Source organism: Narcine bancroftii, chromosome 3 (genome assembly GCF_036971445.1).
Source record: "Narcine bancroftii isolate sNarBan1 chromosome 3, sNarBan1.hap1, whole genome shotgun sequence".
Classification (NCBI taxonomy): Eukaryota; Metazoa; Chordata; class Chondrichthyes; order Torpediniformes; family Narcinidae; genus Narcine; species Narcine bancroftii.
This window is the reverse complement of record NC_091471.1, coordinates 250,360,153-250,374,252: the sequence shown is the minus strand read 5'-3', so window position 1 is coordinate 250,374,252 and position 14,100 is coordinate 250,360,153.

The following is a 14,100-nucleotide window of genomic DNA, read 5'->3' as shown; positions in this document are numbered from 1 at the left end:
TATCAGTAAGTTACAGGAAAGTGGAGTCTGGGGAAGTATATTGGCCTGGATTGAAAATTGGTTGTCTGACAGGAGGCAGAGAGTCGGGATAAATGGGAGTTTTTCAGGTTGGCAGAGAGTGGTAAGTGGGGTGCCGCAGGGGTCGGTGTTAGGCCCAGAACTGTTCATCATTTACATTGATGACTCGAAGGAGGGGAAAAAATGTGGTGTAGCCAAGTTTGCGGATGACACCAAATTGAGTGGAAGAGCAAATTGTAATGAGGATGTGGAGAGTCTGCAGAGGGATATAGTTAAGCTGGATGAGTGGGCAAAGGTCTGGCAGATGGAGTACAATGTTAGTGTGAGGTTATCCACTTTGGCAAGAAAAATAAAAGAGCGGAATATTATTTAAAGGGTGAAAAACTACAGCATGCTGTTGTGCAGAGGGACTTGGGAGTGCTTGTGCATGAATCACAAAAAGTTAGGTTGCAGGTGCAGCAGGTTATTAAGAAGGCGAATGGAATGTTGGCCTTCATCGCTAGAGGAATTGAATTCAGGAGTAGGGAGGTAATGTTGCAACTGTATAAGGTACTGGTGAGACCGCACCTGGAGTACTGTGTCCAGTTCTGGTCTCCATATTTGAGGAAGGATATACTGGCTTTGGAGACAGTCCAGAGGAGGTTTACTAGGTTGATCCCTGGGATGAAGGGGTTGACTTATAATGAAAGATTAAATCGTCTAGGATTGTAGAGGAGATCTTATAGAAACATATAGGATTATGAAGGGTATGGATAGGATAGATGTAGGAAGGTTTTTTGAGCTGGCCGGGGAAACTAAAATGAGAGGACACAGTCTCAAGATTCGGGGGAGTAGATTTAGGACAGAGATGAGGAAAAATAGTTTTTCCCAGAGAGTAGTGAATAGTTGGAATTCTCTAACCAGGGAAGTGGTTGAGGCTGCCTCATTAAACATATTTAAAATTCAGTTAGATAAATTTTTACATGATAAAGGAATTAGGGGATATGGGGAGAAGGCAGGTAGGTGGAATTAGGTCATAAATTAGATCAGCCATGATCGTATTGAATGGCGGAGCAGGCTCAATGGGCCATTTTTGGCCTACTCCTGTTCCTACTTCCTATGTTCCTATGTTCCTATGACTGGTCAGCAGCTGCAGTTTTCAGTTCCCTTGGCCGGATGCCATGGTAGTGGAGGGTTTCCTTCACAGCGTCTTTATAGTGCCTGTGCGGACGACCTTGAGGCCTCCTCCCAGTCTTCATTTCACTATGGAGCAACTGGTGAGGTGTCCATTTTGTCGGCGTGTCCCATCCACTGCAACTGGGCTCTGATGATCAGGGGCTCAATGCTGGTGGACTTTGCGCGGCCCAGGACTTCCAGGTTGGAGATACGATCTCGCCAATGGATGCCAAGGATGAAACGGATAGCCCGCATGTGGAATTTCTGGAGTTGTTTGACATGACGTCAGTATAGAGACCAGATCTCATGTCCATAGAGGAAAGAAGGGATGACCACAGCTCTGTAGACCTTCAGCTGGGTGGAAATGCGGACGTCGTGCCAATTGAGCCTGTAGCTGGCTGCTACAAGCTATGGCTCTGCAAAGCCTATAGCACAAGAGTAGTTATTGCTGTATGCAGGTTGGCTCAGAAAGAACACGCTATTCCCAGATAGAATGACACAAACCCAGTTGAGAGTAGTTAACACTGAGCTCTATTGGGCTCACACCCTGCTTTTATTTTCAAACTGAGAGGCGTGGTCAAAACCGTCTCAGCACTGATTGGTGTATTTGTGATCCGCTTTCCCTGATAGGCCATTTAAGCTCTTTTTGTTGTGGCCAGTTGGAAGGCAGCACTGCGGGCCTTCTGCAGCCTGCTGAATCATCGCGTTCATCCTTCATTTTGTAAGGCTCCGTGGGGGAGCTGCGAAGGGCCGCCACAAGCCCTCTGGTACACAGCCTCCCCAGAGCCTGGCTGGCTTTGCTGATCCTGGAGTCAATTTCTTTGTCCAGAGACCCATCACTCGAGATGATGCTCCCCAAGTGTTTGAAGCTGTTTACATTTGTCAGCTGGGACTCATACACATACACAGCGGTTATATGTCGTAATGTCCTATTTAAGTTTAGACAAAATCACGTATAATATTAAAGATAGATGTTTCAATTTATGATATTATGAGGCCCATTCTTAGAATTGGAAGTATCATTAATTATTATAAGTTCCAGTAATTCTTTGTCTGTTCTCTGGTGGTCGCCAGTGATTCCACATTAATATTGATCTTTTTTCTTCATTACAAACATATAAGGGAGGGCTCAGATTATATTAGTTTAGTCCACTAGTTTTTAGCTATTTTTCTCCTTTTTAATGTTCCAATAAACAGGTCTGACATGCTTGCATACATGATTAGTGTTCTTTGAAGGTAGATAGGGTGGTGATGAAAGCTTTTGGTATGCTGGCCTTTATAAATCATAGCATAGAATATAGGAGGTGGGAGGTGATGTTGAGACTGTTCAAGGCCTAGTTTGGAGTATTGTGTGCAGTTCTGGTCTCAATATCAATAAGGTAGAGAGGGTGCAGAGAAGATTTATTAAAATGTTGCCTGGATTGCAGTATCTAGAATATGGAGAAAGATTGAATAGACTGGGTCTATATTCATAGGCATGTAGAAGGTTGAGGGGGGGATTTGATAGAGGTTTATAAAATTATGAGAGGAATAGATAGAGTAGATGTGAATAGGCTCTTTCCCCTTGATTGGAACAAGGGGTCATAAGTTAAGGGTTAGGGGGCAAAACTTTAGAAGTAACATCTTCTTCACTCAGAGAGTGGTGGCTGAGTGGAATGATCTTCTGGAAGAGGTGGTTGAAGCAGGGTCATTTTTGTCATTTAAGAGGAGGTTGGATGAGTATATGGATGTGAGGGGATTGGAGGGTTATGGGCAGGGAGCAGGTAGGTGGAACTAGTGGAGCTTCACTTAAATCGGTGCGGACTAGAAGGGCTTGTTTCTGTACTGTAACTGATATATGATTGTATATATATATATATGATGTTATTACTATATAAACTATAAATAACTGTTGATATCGTTATGCATGTTTTCTTATTTACTCATTTTTTTTCTTCCCTTCCTGTACGTATTTACTTGTGACATCTGAATCATTATATAATCATCATTTATTATGTATGCTTTCATCTTAAATAGAAATGAATAGAAAGAAATGTTAAAAATTCAAACATTCCATTTACATGGTCACATTGGACGAATCGCTCTAGGTGAGATGAGATGAAATTATTACTGAGCTGCCTGAGGATGTGTCCTGTGGTCTTGTTAGTAAGGTGCAGATAGTAGAGCCGCAGTGTGCCTGTGGTTTTTGTTTAGATCAATAACAGGCAACAATTTCCATTCACTTCCCCTCCTCAGTGCTGAGTCTTGAACAGAAACTGCCTGTTCATCAGCTGATAAGATCTGGTGCCTTACAACTGAACACATTTTCGATACTAGAGCATAGAAAATAATTTCCTTGCATCTCCATCAGAAACTTTAATATCCTTCATTGCTGTGTAACAGAGTATATAGATATGTTTCTGGGAGATAAATTGGGAAAGGTTTGTTCGCGTAAGTCACATGCAAACACTTTAAAACAGATCTTATTTGAAATATTGGAGACATAATGACTTCTCACACCTTATTGCAAGAGCTTTAAAGGGTGCTCAAGAGACATCACTAATGGATTATTGTTTATCAGGGCAGCGGATGAAAGAGCAGGCTGGAGCCGCTGCTGTCTGAAAGCAGAATTTGCTGTTGTAAGAGGGTCATGTGGTTTTATAAGCTGAGAGAATCAAACAGGATTTCTCTTAGTCTCAGTGGGTGAGAGAGAGAGAAGCAGAGATCACTTGGACTGTGCCAGCCACCAGAAGTTGCTGGGACTGAAACAGGACAAGCTGGCAAGCTTTTGGAAGACGGCCTGGTTGAAACCCTTGTGGTTCGTGCAAGAGGAGAGGACTGGCTGTCTAATGTTTCACTTGGAATAAGAGAAACTAAAAGGTGACCTGAAAGAAAGAGATTATCATCTGGAGAACGCTGATGGGGCAAGTTTCGTCAGCAAGATACTGAGGTGACTGATGGAAGTTCATCAGTTGTGGATGTCCTGCAACAACACATCTCTCTCTCTGAAAACCAACAAGAACCTTCCTGAGTGGTAACCATTGACCTTTCGAGCACCAAAGCCTGGTGAACTTTACATGTTAAATTCCGTGCACAGTATAAGAATTGCCTCCAATCAGTGAACTTGGAGGAACGAGAAGTGAGATTGTACTGTGAACCAAAGAACTTTTCTGAACTTATACACACTTTACATACACGTGCGCTTAGAATTAGAAGGGGGTTAAGTTAGGTTAATAATAGATAAGTTAAAGTTTGATTCTGTTTTCTTGTTTAAAGGTAATTAAAAGCAACTTTTAACAATTTGTTTTGGTGAATATCTATTGCTGCTGGGCTTTGGGGTCCTCTGGGCTTGGAACACCTGAAACAAAAGTCAATTCTTTTGTTTATTGAATGCTGCAACTGTGTATAGAGTCTGTGGCTACATAAAATATGCCATTTTATGGACTATTATGGATTGTCCTGAATAAGATCAGGGAATGAGGTTGTGTGCAGGAAGCACAGATAGCCAGATCCCCAGTTGTTAAACATGAAAGTCTGCAGACACCATGATTGTCTCAGCAGGTCAAACTTTACATAGCAAAGAAGGAGAGGGGGGTGGGGTGGCTCTGTGAATGGAGAGGGAAGGGGGTGGGGAGCTCGAGGAAAGGAGACAGAGGGACGGGGAAGGGAGGGGAGCGGGGAGTGGGCTGGCAGAAACCGGAGAGGTCAACATTAAAGCCATCTGATTAGAGAGTGCCCGGATGGGTTGCTCCTCTTATTTTGGAGGAATACCACCAGATAATTGCTCCCCGTAAATTGGATGAGTCATCCCCCTGTTTGCAGGTATGCCCTCCTTCCACCTATTACCTGTGGGGCCATTCACTTCCCTCTGTCCCTTCCCCTTCCCCCCCCCACCATTTTCTTCGAGCATCTGCCCACATTTAGCTCAATCCTCGATGGACAGCTCAAGCCCAAAATATTGGTTCTGTGTCTTTATATTTGCTATTGTTTGACCTACTGTTTCTCCAGCAGTGTGCTTCCCGGTTGTATCCCTGGAATGCAAAGTAGTTGTGTGGTTAGGCAAATGTATCTGCCAGTTCCAAACCTGTAATCTTCTTCAGAAATAGTAGACACAGTCAACCTATGCCCAAACCTCATTGAGAACCGGCCCATTTGGTGCCCTGGATGTTAAGGACAAAATCTTAAGCATTTGCATTGAAGGTCTATCACAGGTGGTCTCAGGCAACTGGTGTTCTCACCTTCCTGAAGTGAACTAAAAGATTTTGCAAGAAAATGCTGCTTGAGGGAAATGCCCCTGTGGGGAAAAAAATCCCCAATGGCAGTGCTTCCGGAGTGGCTGCAACGGCAACATGGAGTGCAGGGAGCGAAGTCTCAGCGTTCCCCTCGGTGGGGTCCAACGGCCTTGTCAGAGGAGATAATGGGGGTTTATTTTAAAATCCCGCGACCCTGTATTTCAGGCAAAGATTGATAGGTAGCTGGATAATCAAGGGGATCAAAGATTATGGGGGGGGGGGCGAGAGGGGGGAAGGCCAAGTGGGGAGAATGGATTGGTTCATGGTAGAATGGTGGAGCAGACATGATGGGTCAAATAGCCTCCTGCTCCTATATCCTGATCTTAGGGCAGTGAGACTGCTGGATGACTGAAATAAACTGCTCATATGAACCCTCCGAGACTCTATTTTATTAAGCAATATTTATTTTTATACATATATATATGCCCTGTGTGTGTGTGTGTGTGTGTGTGTGTGTGTGTGTGTGTGTGTGTGTGTGTGTGTGTGTGTGTGTGTGTGTGTGTGTGTGTGTGTGTGTGTGTCTGTGTTATGTCTGGATGTGTGTCTGTGTGTTTTTGCACCAGTGACCAGGGAACACTGCTCGTCAGGTTCGACTTGCACTATCAGATGATAATCAACTTGAACTTGAGCTTGAGGTCCCTAGTAAGTATCTTTTAAATCAGAATGGAGAGCAGCAGGTTGATTGTAGAAGGTGGAGTGTATTCTGATACCCTCCAGTCTTTGAGACAGAACAATGTAAGATATTCCAGATCCACTCAAGGGGATTAGTTTTCTTAATTTTTAAATTTAGACGCAGTGACAAGACCTTCTGACCCAAGAGTCCATGTCGCCCAAGTACCCAATGAATTTGTAACCCCCCCCCCCCATGTGTTTTGACTGGTGGGAGGAAACCCATGCAGACATGAGGAGAACATAAAAACTCCTTGCGAACAGCGCCGGATTCCAGCCTGGGTCACTGGCGCTCTAATAGCTTTACACTGACCGTTGCTCGAACTGTGCCTTACCTTGAAGGAGAAAAAGAAAAATGCTGTTGTCTTAACTTATTTGACGTGTCTAGGGAATTGAATGAATGAACTGATGGTGGTGATGAGAGAGTGACTTCTTGGTGACATTGCCAACTCCCCACATTTGGCATTATGTAGCAGAGTCCCACACAAGGTTCAGCCATTGTGCTCAGATCAGTTTGTTCAGGCTTAGTTGGTTTAGTTTTTTAAATTAATTCTCCTTAAGCGCGCCTTTTAAGGTCTTGCAGTATTTCAGGCAGGGGGCGAAGATTTTTTCTTCCCAACTCAAAACTATACAATTTGGATGAGACCGATTCATCAGAATTTTCAACTCTTCGTATTTAATAATTATACTGGCTCCCCAGAGTCGACTGTCCCCACAGTGACGACTTTCCCCACAGAGATGACTTTCCACACAGTGACGACTTTCCCCATAGGGTCGACTACAGTGACGACTTTGCCCACAGAGTCAACTTTGGTTCATCAACTCGTGCTTGGGATCATTCATCTGTGTTTGTTCACGTGTCAGAGGGGAAAGTAACAACAAGGTGTCACAGAACATGAATGTCACAATGTCCACTGATGGAAATGCATGGATGAGAACTAAAGATGAGTGGAGACATGGAACGGTTTTCTTCTAGTAAATAAATTATTTGTGTATAAAGTCTAATTTTGGTTAAAAAAATTATAGAAATGAGTGCAAAAATCTGCTGACATTCAATAGTATGGGGTCCCATAGTTCGGAGAAGACATCAGATCAGGTACTGACTGAATCCTTAGATGGATGTTGAAGATTCCTTGGCATTATTTTGAATTAAAGCCCAGGGGCCTCTCCTCATTATTCAAGCGATATTTCGCCTTCATTCAATATCATCGGGAACAAAGGTACATTCGGTTTTCATTTTGCCTCATGGAAACTCGCCACATTGCCCACATTAAAAACCATCAAACGGTGCTTCATTATGTGAGGTTGGATATCCTGTTTCAGAACATGATATTTCTTCTCCCCCACTTCTGCAATAAATTCCACTTGGCATGTACCAATCTGTCTGAGGCTTCCTCCTGTAATGTTACCAAACATTCCACTGTCATTTAGTTATAACAAAAGAAAAAGCTTCTGCTGCATTTCTCACTCTCTGACCCCCCCCATCTTTTTTTGAAATATTTTATTTTGATTTTCATAGACATGCAAAATTCAAACAAACGTTCATACAATATACAGAATCTGTGGTTATGCCCCCTCCCACCTCCCCCCTACTGAAAATACACAGACCATTTAAATGGTAAGATATAAACTCCAGTGGGGTCATAGACCCCTACATAAGCTTCCCACACACTAACGAATGTGTCGTGTTTTCACCTTAGATTGGACGTGATAAATTTTAATTGTGCTGCTTCATAATAATTCTGAAAATGTGGTAATTGAAGTCCACCTAACTCATTGGTTTCCCTTATTTCAAGTGAAACATTACCCCACCAATCCTCTCCTCTTGTATGGAGGGCTTTGAACAGGCTGAACTAAGAACTACAACCTGTCTTCCAAATGGGGTTTTCCACAAGCTTCCCAGCTGCTGCAACTGAACTGTAGAACTGAATTCTCTCTCTCCCTCTCTTTCCCTCCCTCCCTCCCTACCCCCTCCCTCCCTCTCTCTCTCTCTCTCCCTCCCTCTCTCTCTCTCTTTCTTTCTCTCTGAGAAAAACACATGACCCTCTTAGAACAGCCAACTGCACTCAGACAGACTGTGACTCTGGACCTATTCTTCCGAGTTTGTTCACCTGTTGCTTTCCAAAACAATAATCCATTACTCCACAGCATGTACAATTAACACCTCCTCATGAAGTCCTTCTAACCATTCTTCAAAGTTTATGCAAAGGCACCCAGAGCCTGGACTGTCTGGCTTGAGCAGAGCTCTGGCATTTTAAATGAGATCTGTTTTGAAGTGTTTGTGTGTGACCTACACTAAAAAAAACCTGTCACAATTGATCTCCTTTCAAACATACCTATATATAATATAAAATATAACATAATCTGTCACAATACATCTTAGTATTTTAAAGTGTTAACTGCTTTCCTAACTCATATCTATGTAAATATGCTCCGTGGTCCTGGAGAAACACTATCTTGCCTTAATTGTGCGAGCATAGTATGAACAATAAATAAAGGTCACTTGACTTAACCTTGAATTCATAATATGTCTAACAGATTTTGTCTTGGTAAGAAGGTGGAGAATAACTCAACACTAGTATATGGAGGTATTTAATTTTATTTCTATGTAATGTAATACAGTTACAGAAAATACAGTAGTTGACTTCCCTCCTGCATTATTTTGTTAAAGTCAATTAAATTACTGCTGATCTATACTGTATGTGTGAGTGTGAATTTAATTTCTGGTTTTTGTTATATTTGGACTTAGAGATAACAAACAAAGGAAAATCCAGCAAGATATGAAGGAAAAGAAATGGGGTTAAACAAACAGATAAATGTGTGATATTTTGTTTGATAGAATGTATGTATCTGCTGCTATATTTTCATTGTTTGAATGGATTTTGGAGGAATGTGTGACTTGAAGTGACATTTTAATTTGATATTTTGATTGCAAAGCGTTCCCAGGCATACAGGAGAATCATCCAGTTGATACCATGCTTATATGTGGAGAATATGTGATGGGGAAATTACAGCATATTTAGTCCCTTTACTAGAATTTCCAAATCAGATGCAGCTTGAGGGAATTTTTTTCTCCAGAAATTAAATTTAGACATACAGCACGGTAACTGGCCCTTCCGACCCACGAGTCCGTGCCACCCCCCACCCCCACCAATGACGCCAATTAACCTACAACGCCCGGTATGTTTCGAACAGTGGGTGGAAACCAGAAGTGTCCCCCTCCCATGGAAAACTGACGCAGACACGGGTGGGGGGAGAAATTGTGCAAATCCCTTACAGACAGCGTCGGATTCGAGCCCAGGTCACTGGCACTGTAACAGCATTGATTTCTCTCAGTCATGGAATGATTCCTTGTCTCAAAGTCTCTTCCATGTGTCTACACTAAGATTCCATTTCTCATGACGTTATCCATCTGGGTGGTTGCTATGCTAGAATCGCTATTAGCATGCGGAGAAAATAATTCGGAAGGATAATAGAATGTTGACCTGTGTCTCAACAGAAATGGTGCTCATGATTCAGGAAATCTAGCTACAAATGATGCCAAATATGGTGTCTCCTACTTTCAAGAATGAGAGATCATCTTGAAGATAGTGCTGAGAAAATTCATTATATTGATCCTTGAATTAAGAGGTTTTGTCATTAAGATGCAAAAATGGCCTATTCTCTGTGGAGTTCATAAAAGTGATAGATCATTTTTAGGAAATGGAAAAGGGCAGGCAATGGAAGTCTGCGTTGGTGAGAACTTTGGATCTAGTGATCATGGGTCCATTAGCTTCAACTTAAATATGGAAAGAGATAGGTCAGGTCCGAGGTTGAAAGTCTTCAAGTGGGGGAAGGCCAGATTTGAAGAAATGAGAAGGGATTTACAGAAAATTATATGGCTGATCTTTTTTTCTGGAAAGGATGTAGAGGAGATTTGGAGGGTATTTAAAGAAGAGATATTGAGAGTACAGGATCTTTATGTGCCAGTCAGATCGAAAGGCAAGGCCAAAAGTTTAAGGGAACCATGGTTTTCTGGAAAAATTAGGAAATTGGTTCAGGATAAGAGGGGGGCATATACTAAATTTAAGAAGCAAAAAATGGATAAGATGTATGATTATTAACCTTAACAAGGAAATTAGAAAGGCAAAAAGGTATGAGGTGTCAATAGCTGATAAGGTAAAAGTGAATCCAAAGGGTTTTTACAGATATGTGAATAGTAAAAGGAGGGTTAAAAATGGAATAGGACCGCTGGAAAATGAGAGCGGTGAACTGCTCAAGGAACTGTATCAGATGGGAGAAATATTAAATGATTTTTTTCCAATCTGTGTTAACAAAGTAAAAGGACATTGGACTATGTGAGATAAGTGAAGCAAATGGCTTAGTTATGGAAAAGATAGGGATTAGTAAAGAGAGGGTTTTGGAGCTTCTAGGGTCAGTAAAAGTGGATAAGTCTCCTGGTCCTGATGGAATTTTCTCCAGGATGTTAAGGGAGGTCAGGGAGCAAATAGCGGAGGCACTGTCAGTGATTTTTCAACGATCACTGGAGAAGGGTGTGGTGCCGCGGGATTGGATGGTTGCTAATGTAGTTCCATTGTTTAAAAAAGGCACGAGGTGTCGGCCAAGTAATTATAGGACTGTAAGCTTGACTTTGGTGGTAGGGAAAGTTATGGAGGGTATTCTTAGAGATGGTGTGTATAAATATCTGGATAGGCAGGGATTGATCAGGAGCACCCAGCATGGGTTTGTGAAGGGGAAGTCATGTTTGGCGAACCTTGTTGAGTTTTTCGAAGAAGTGTCAAGAAAGGTGGATGAAGGTAGGGCAGCTGATGTAGTCTATCTGGATTTTAGCAAAACTTTTGATAAATTCCACATGAAAAGTTAGTAAGGAAGGTTCAGTCACTTGGGATTAATAGAGAAATAGTGAGATGGGTTCAGAGGTGGCTGGAGGACAGACAGCAGAGGGTCATGGTGGACAATGTCTGTCAGGATGGAAGCATGTGATGAGTGGCAGGCCTCAAGGATCGGTGCTAGGTCCTCTGTTGTTCATAATTTATATTAATGATTTGGATGATGGGGTAGTGTCTTGGGTAAATTTGTACCTCTCACTTTGTTCATTTTAGATTGGTCACAGTGTTTGAGCTACCGAAAGAAAATAGACACACACACCGAGAGCAGTTCAGATTATACAAATGTTTATTACAAATTCAAAAGCTGATTTCACACTACAATATGCAAGCCCTTCCCAACTATTCTTATCAACGCTTGGACTGGTCCCAACTGCCGAAGCGAGGCAACGACTGCACACTTGTAGTAGGCTGTCAGGGCGCCGCTAGCAGCTTCTCCACCTCCCCTGACCAGGATGTTGGCTGGACTCTAGAAGTTCTTCTTCTTGCTGAGAGATGTTGACACCTCTCGGAGAGTCTCAAACTTCAGCAGTGGGACCATGGCTTATATTACCCAAAAACTGCTTACCCAAGCACCTATTCCCAGCACAGCAAGAAAGATAAGCGAGCAAGCTAGCATGTTAGGCTTCTAACGAATAACATAATTTTCAGCTTATCACTTTGAATACAATGGTTTATTTTGAATCAAGGCTAGGCCTCTGACAGTTTGTGACCAAAACAAGCAGGAAGATTAAATGTTCTTGGTACACAGATGTCCTTTCTTCAGATAACAGCATCTCTGGCCCCTCGGTGGAATTTAGCTTATGTCTGCTGAAAAGTAAAAAGAAGCAGGTTCTCATGATTCTAAAAACAAGCAGGCTCTCAGCCTTGCAGAACCAAGAGCTGCAAATGTAAGAAACACGGTTAGAATCTTCCATTACAAGTAACTAACTGGGTAAGTAAATATGCAGACGATATGAAAATTGGGGGAGTGGTGGATAGCAAGGAAGGTTTTCAGGGATTACAGAGGAATTTGGTTTGTCTGGAAAATTGGGCTGAAAGATGGCAGATGGAATTTAATGTAGAGAAGTGTGAGAAAAAAATAATCAAAATAGGGCATATGTAGTAAAGGCGAGGACATTGGGGAATGCACAAGAACAAAGAGATCTTGGTGTTATGGTGCAGCGTTCCTTGAAGGTGGATTCCCATGTTGACAGGGTGGTTAAGAAGGCATTTGGTATGTTAGCCTTCATAAATCATAGAGTATAGGAGCTGGGAAGTGATGCTGCAACTGTTTAAGGCATTGGTGAGGCCAGGTTTGGAGTATTGTATTCAGTTCTGGTCTCCAAATTATAGAAAGGAGAGGGTGGAGAGGGTGCAGAGAAGATTTACCAGGATGTTGCCTGACTTAAAATACCTAGAGTACAGAGAAAGATTGAAGAGGTTAGGACTTTATTCATTGGAGCGTAGACTTTTGAGAGGGGATTTGATAGAGGTGTTTAAAATTATGAAGGGAATAGATAGACTAGATGCAAGTAGACTCTTCCCCCTGAGAGCAGGGGAGGTTGAAACAAGAGGACACAAGTAAAGGGTAAGGGGGAAAAATTTTAGGAGAAACATTATAGGAGGCTTCTTCACTCAGAGAGTGGTGGCTGAATGGAATAATCTTCCGGAGGAAATAGTTGAGGCAGAGTCAATTCTTCCATTTAAGAAGAGACTGGATATATACATGAATAGGAGGGGGTTGGAGGGTTATGGGTGGAGAATGTAGGGGGATCTAACGGAGTTGTTTGAGTGAACCGGCATGGACTTGAAGGGCCGAGATAGCCTGTTTCCATGCCATAAACAGTAAAATTGTTATTAAAAGAGATACATTTCTGAAGGGGCTTAATAATGGTAAATACCATGAACACAAGGAGCAGGTCTCTGGAGTAGAAACTGTCCATCATTCACTGCCCTCTGAGAGAAGATTTCTCTCTTTGACGATCCCTCCCAAGGTGGGGGAATCTAAAATCACGGGCCATAGATGTGGTGTAGCCACTATGTACTGTATGGGCTGGCCCACCCCTGAAACTGTGACTCCTCCCTCCCGGATATCCTCATAAAGGCTGTCACACCCAAATCCCTCCCTCAGTACCTGCCTTGGATCTGGGCCAGCCATGTGTGAGATGTCTTAAGGTGATTAAAGCCTATTAATAACAACTCCCTGTCTAATGTTGTAGACCAATAGCACTACATTAGTCTGAAGAGAAAGAAACATTCTTTTAAAAATGATGCAGTAAAGATTTTTTGCTTTCTTTGAGATGGGTGATTTTTTTGGAATTCTCTATTCCAGCACATTGTTGGTAGTGCTTGTTAGATTTTTGGAAAGCAGGGGAATTGAGGGTCATGAAGAACAGGTGGGAAAGTCAAGCTGAGTCTAATTGAATAAAAGAAGTTTCAGGGACTCTATGGTCTGAACCTGTTCTTATTACTGGAATACATAAATGATCTGGAAGAGGGGACGGAGGGTAATGTATCTAAGTTTGCTGATATTAAATTGAGAGGAAAGGCAGAGGATAAAGAGAGTCTGTAGAGGGATATAGATAGGTTAAATGAGTGGGCAAGGGTCCAGCAGGTAGGAGTACAATGTTGGAAAATGCGAGGTTGTCCGCTTTGAAAGGAAAAATTGGAAGATCAGATTATGATTTAAAAGGCAAGCAATTGCAGCATGCCTCCATACAGAAGGGCTTGGGAGTGCTCATATATGAATCGCAAAAGGGTGGTTTGAGGTGCAGCAGGCTATCTAGAAGGCAAATGGAATACTGGCCTTCATTGCTAGAAGGACTGAGTTTACAGCTGCAACTATACAAGGTCATGGTGAGGCCTCATCTGGAGAACTGCGTGGAGTTCTGGCTTCCTTACTTGAGGAAGGATGGACGGGCTTTGGTTATGGTGCAGAGGAGGTTCACCAGATTGATTCCAGAATTGAAGGGGTTGGCCTATGAGGAGAGATTGAGTCGTCTGGGACTGTACTCACTAGAATTTACAAGAATGAGAGGGAACCTTATAGAAACATATAAAATTATGAAAGGCATCAATAAGATGGTGGTAGGTAAGTTGTTTCTGTTGGTGGGGGAGAC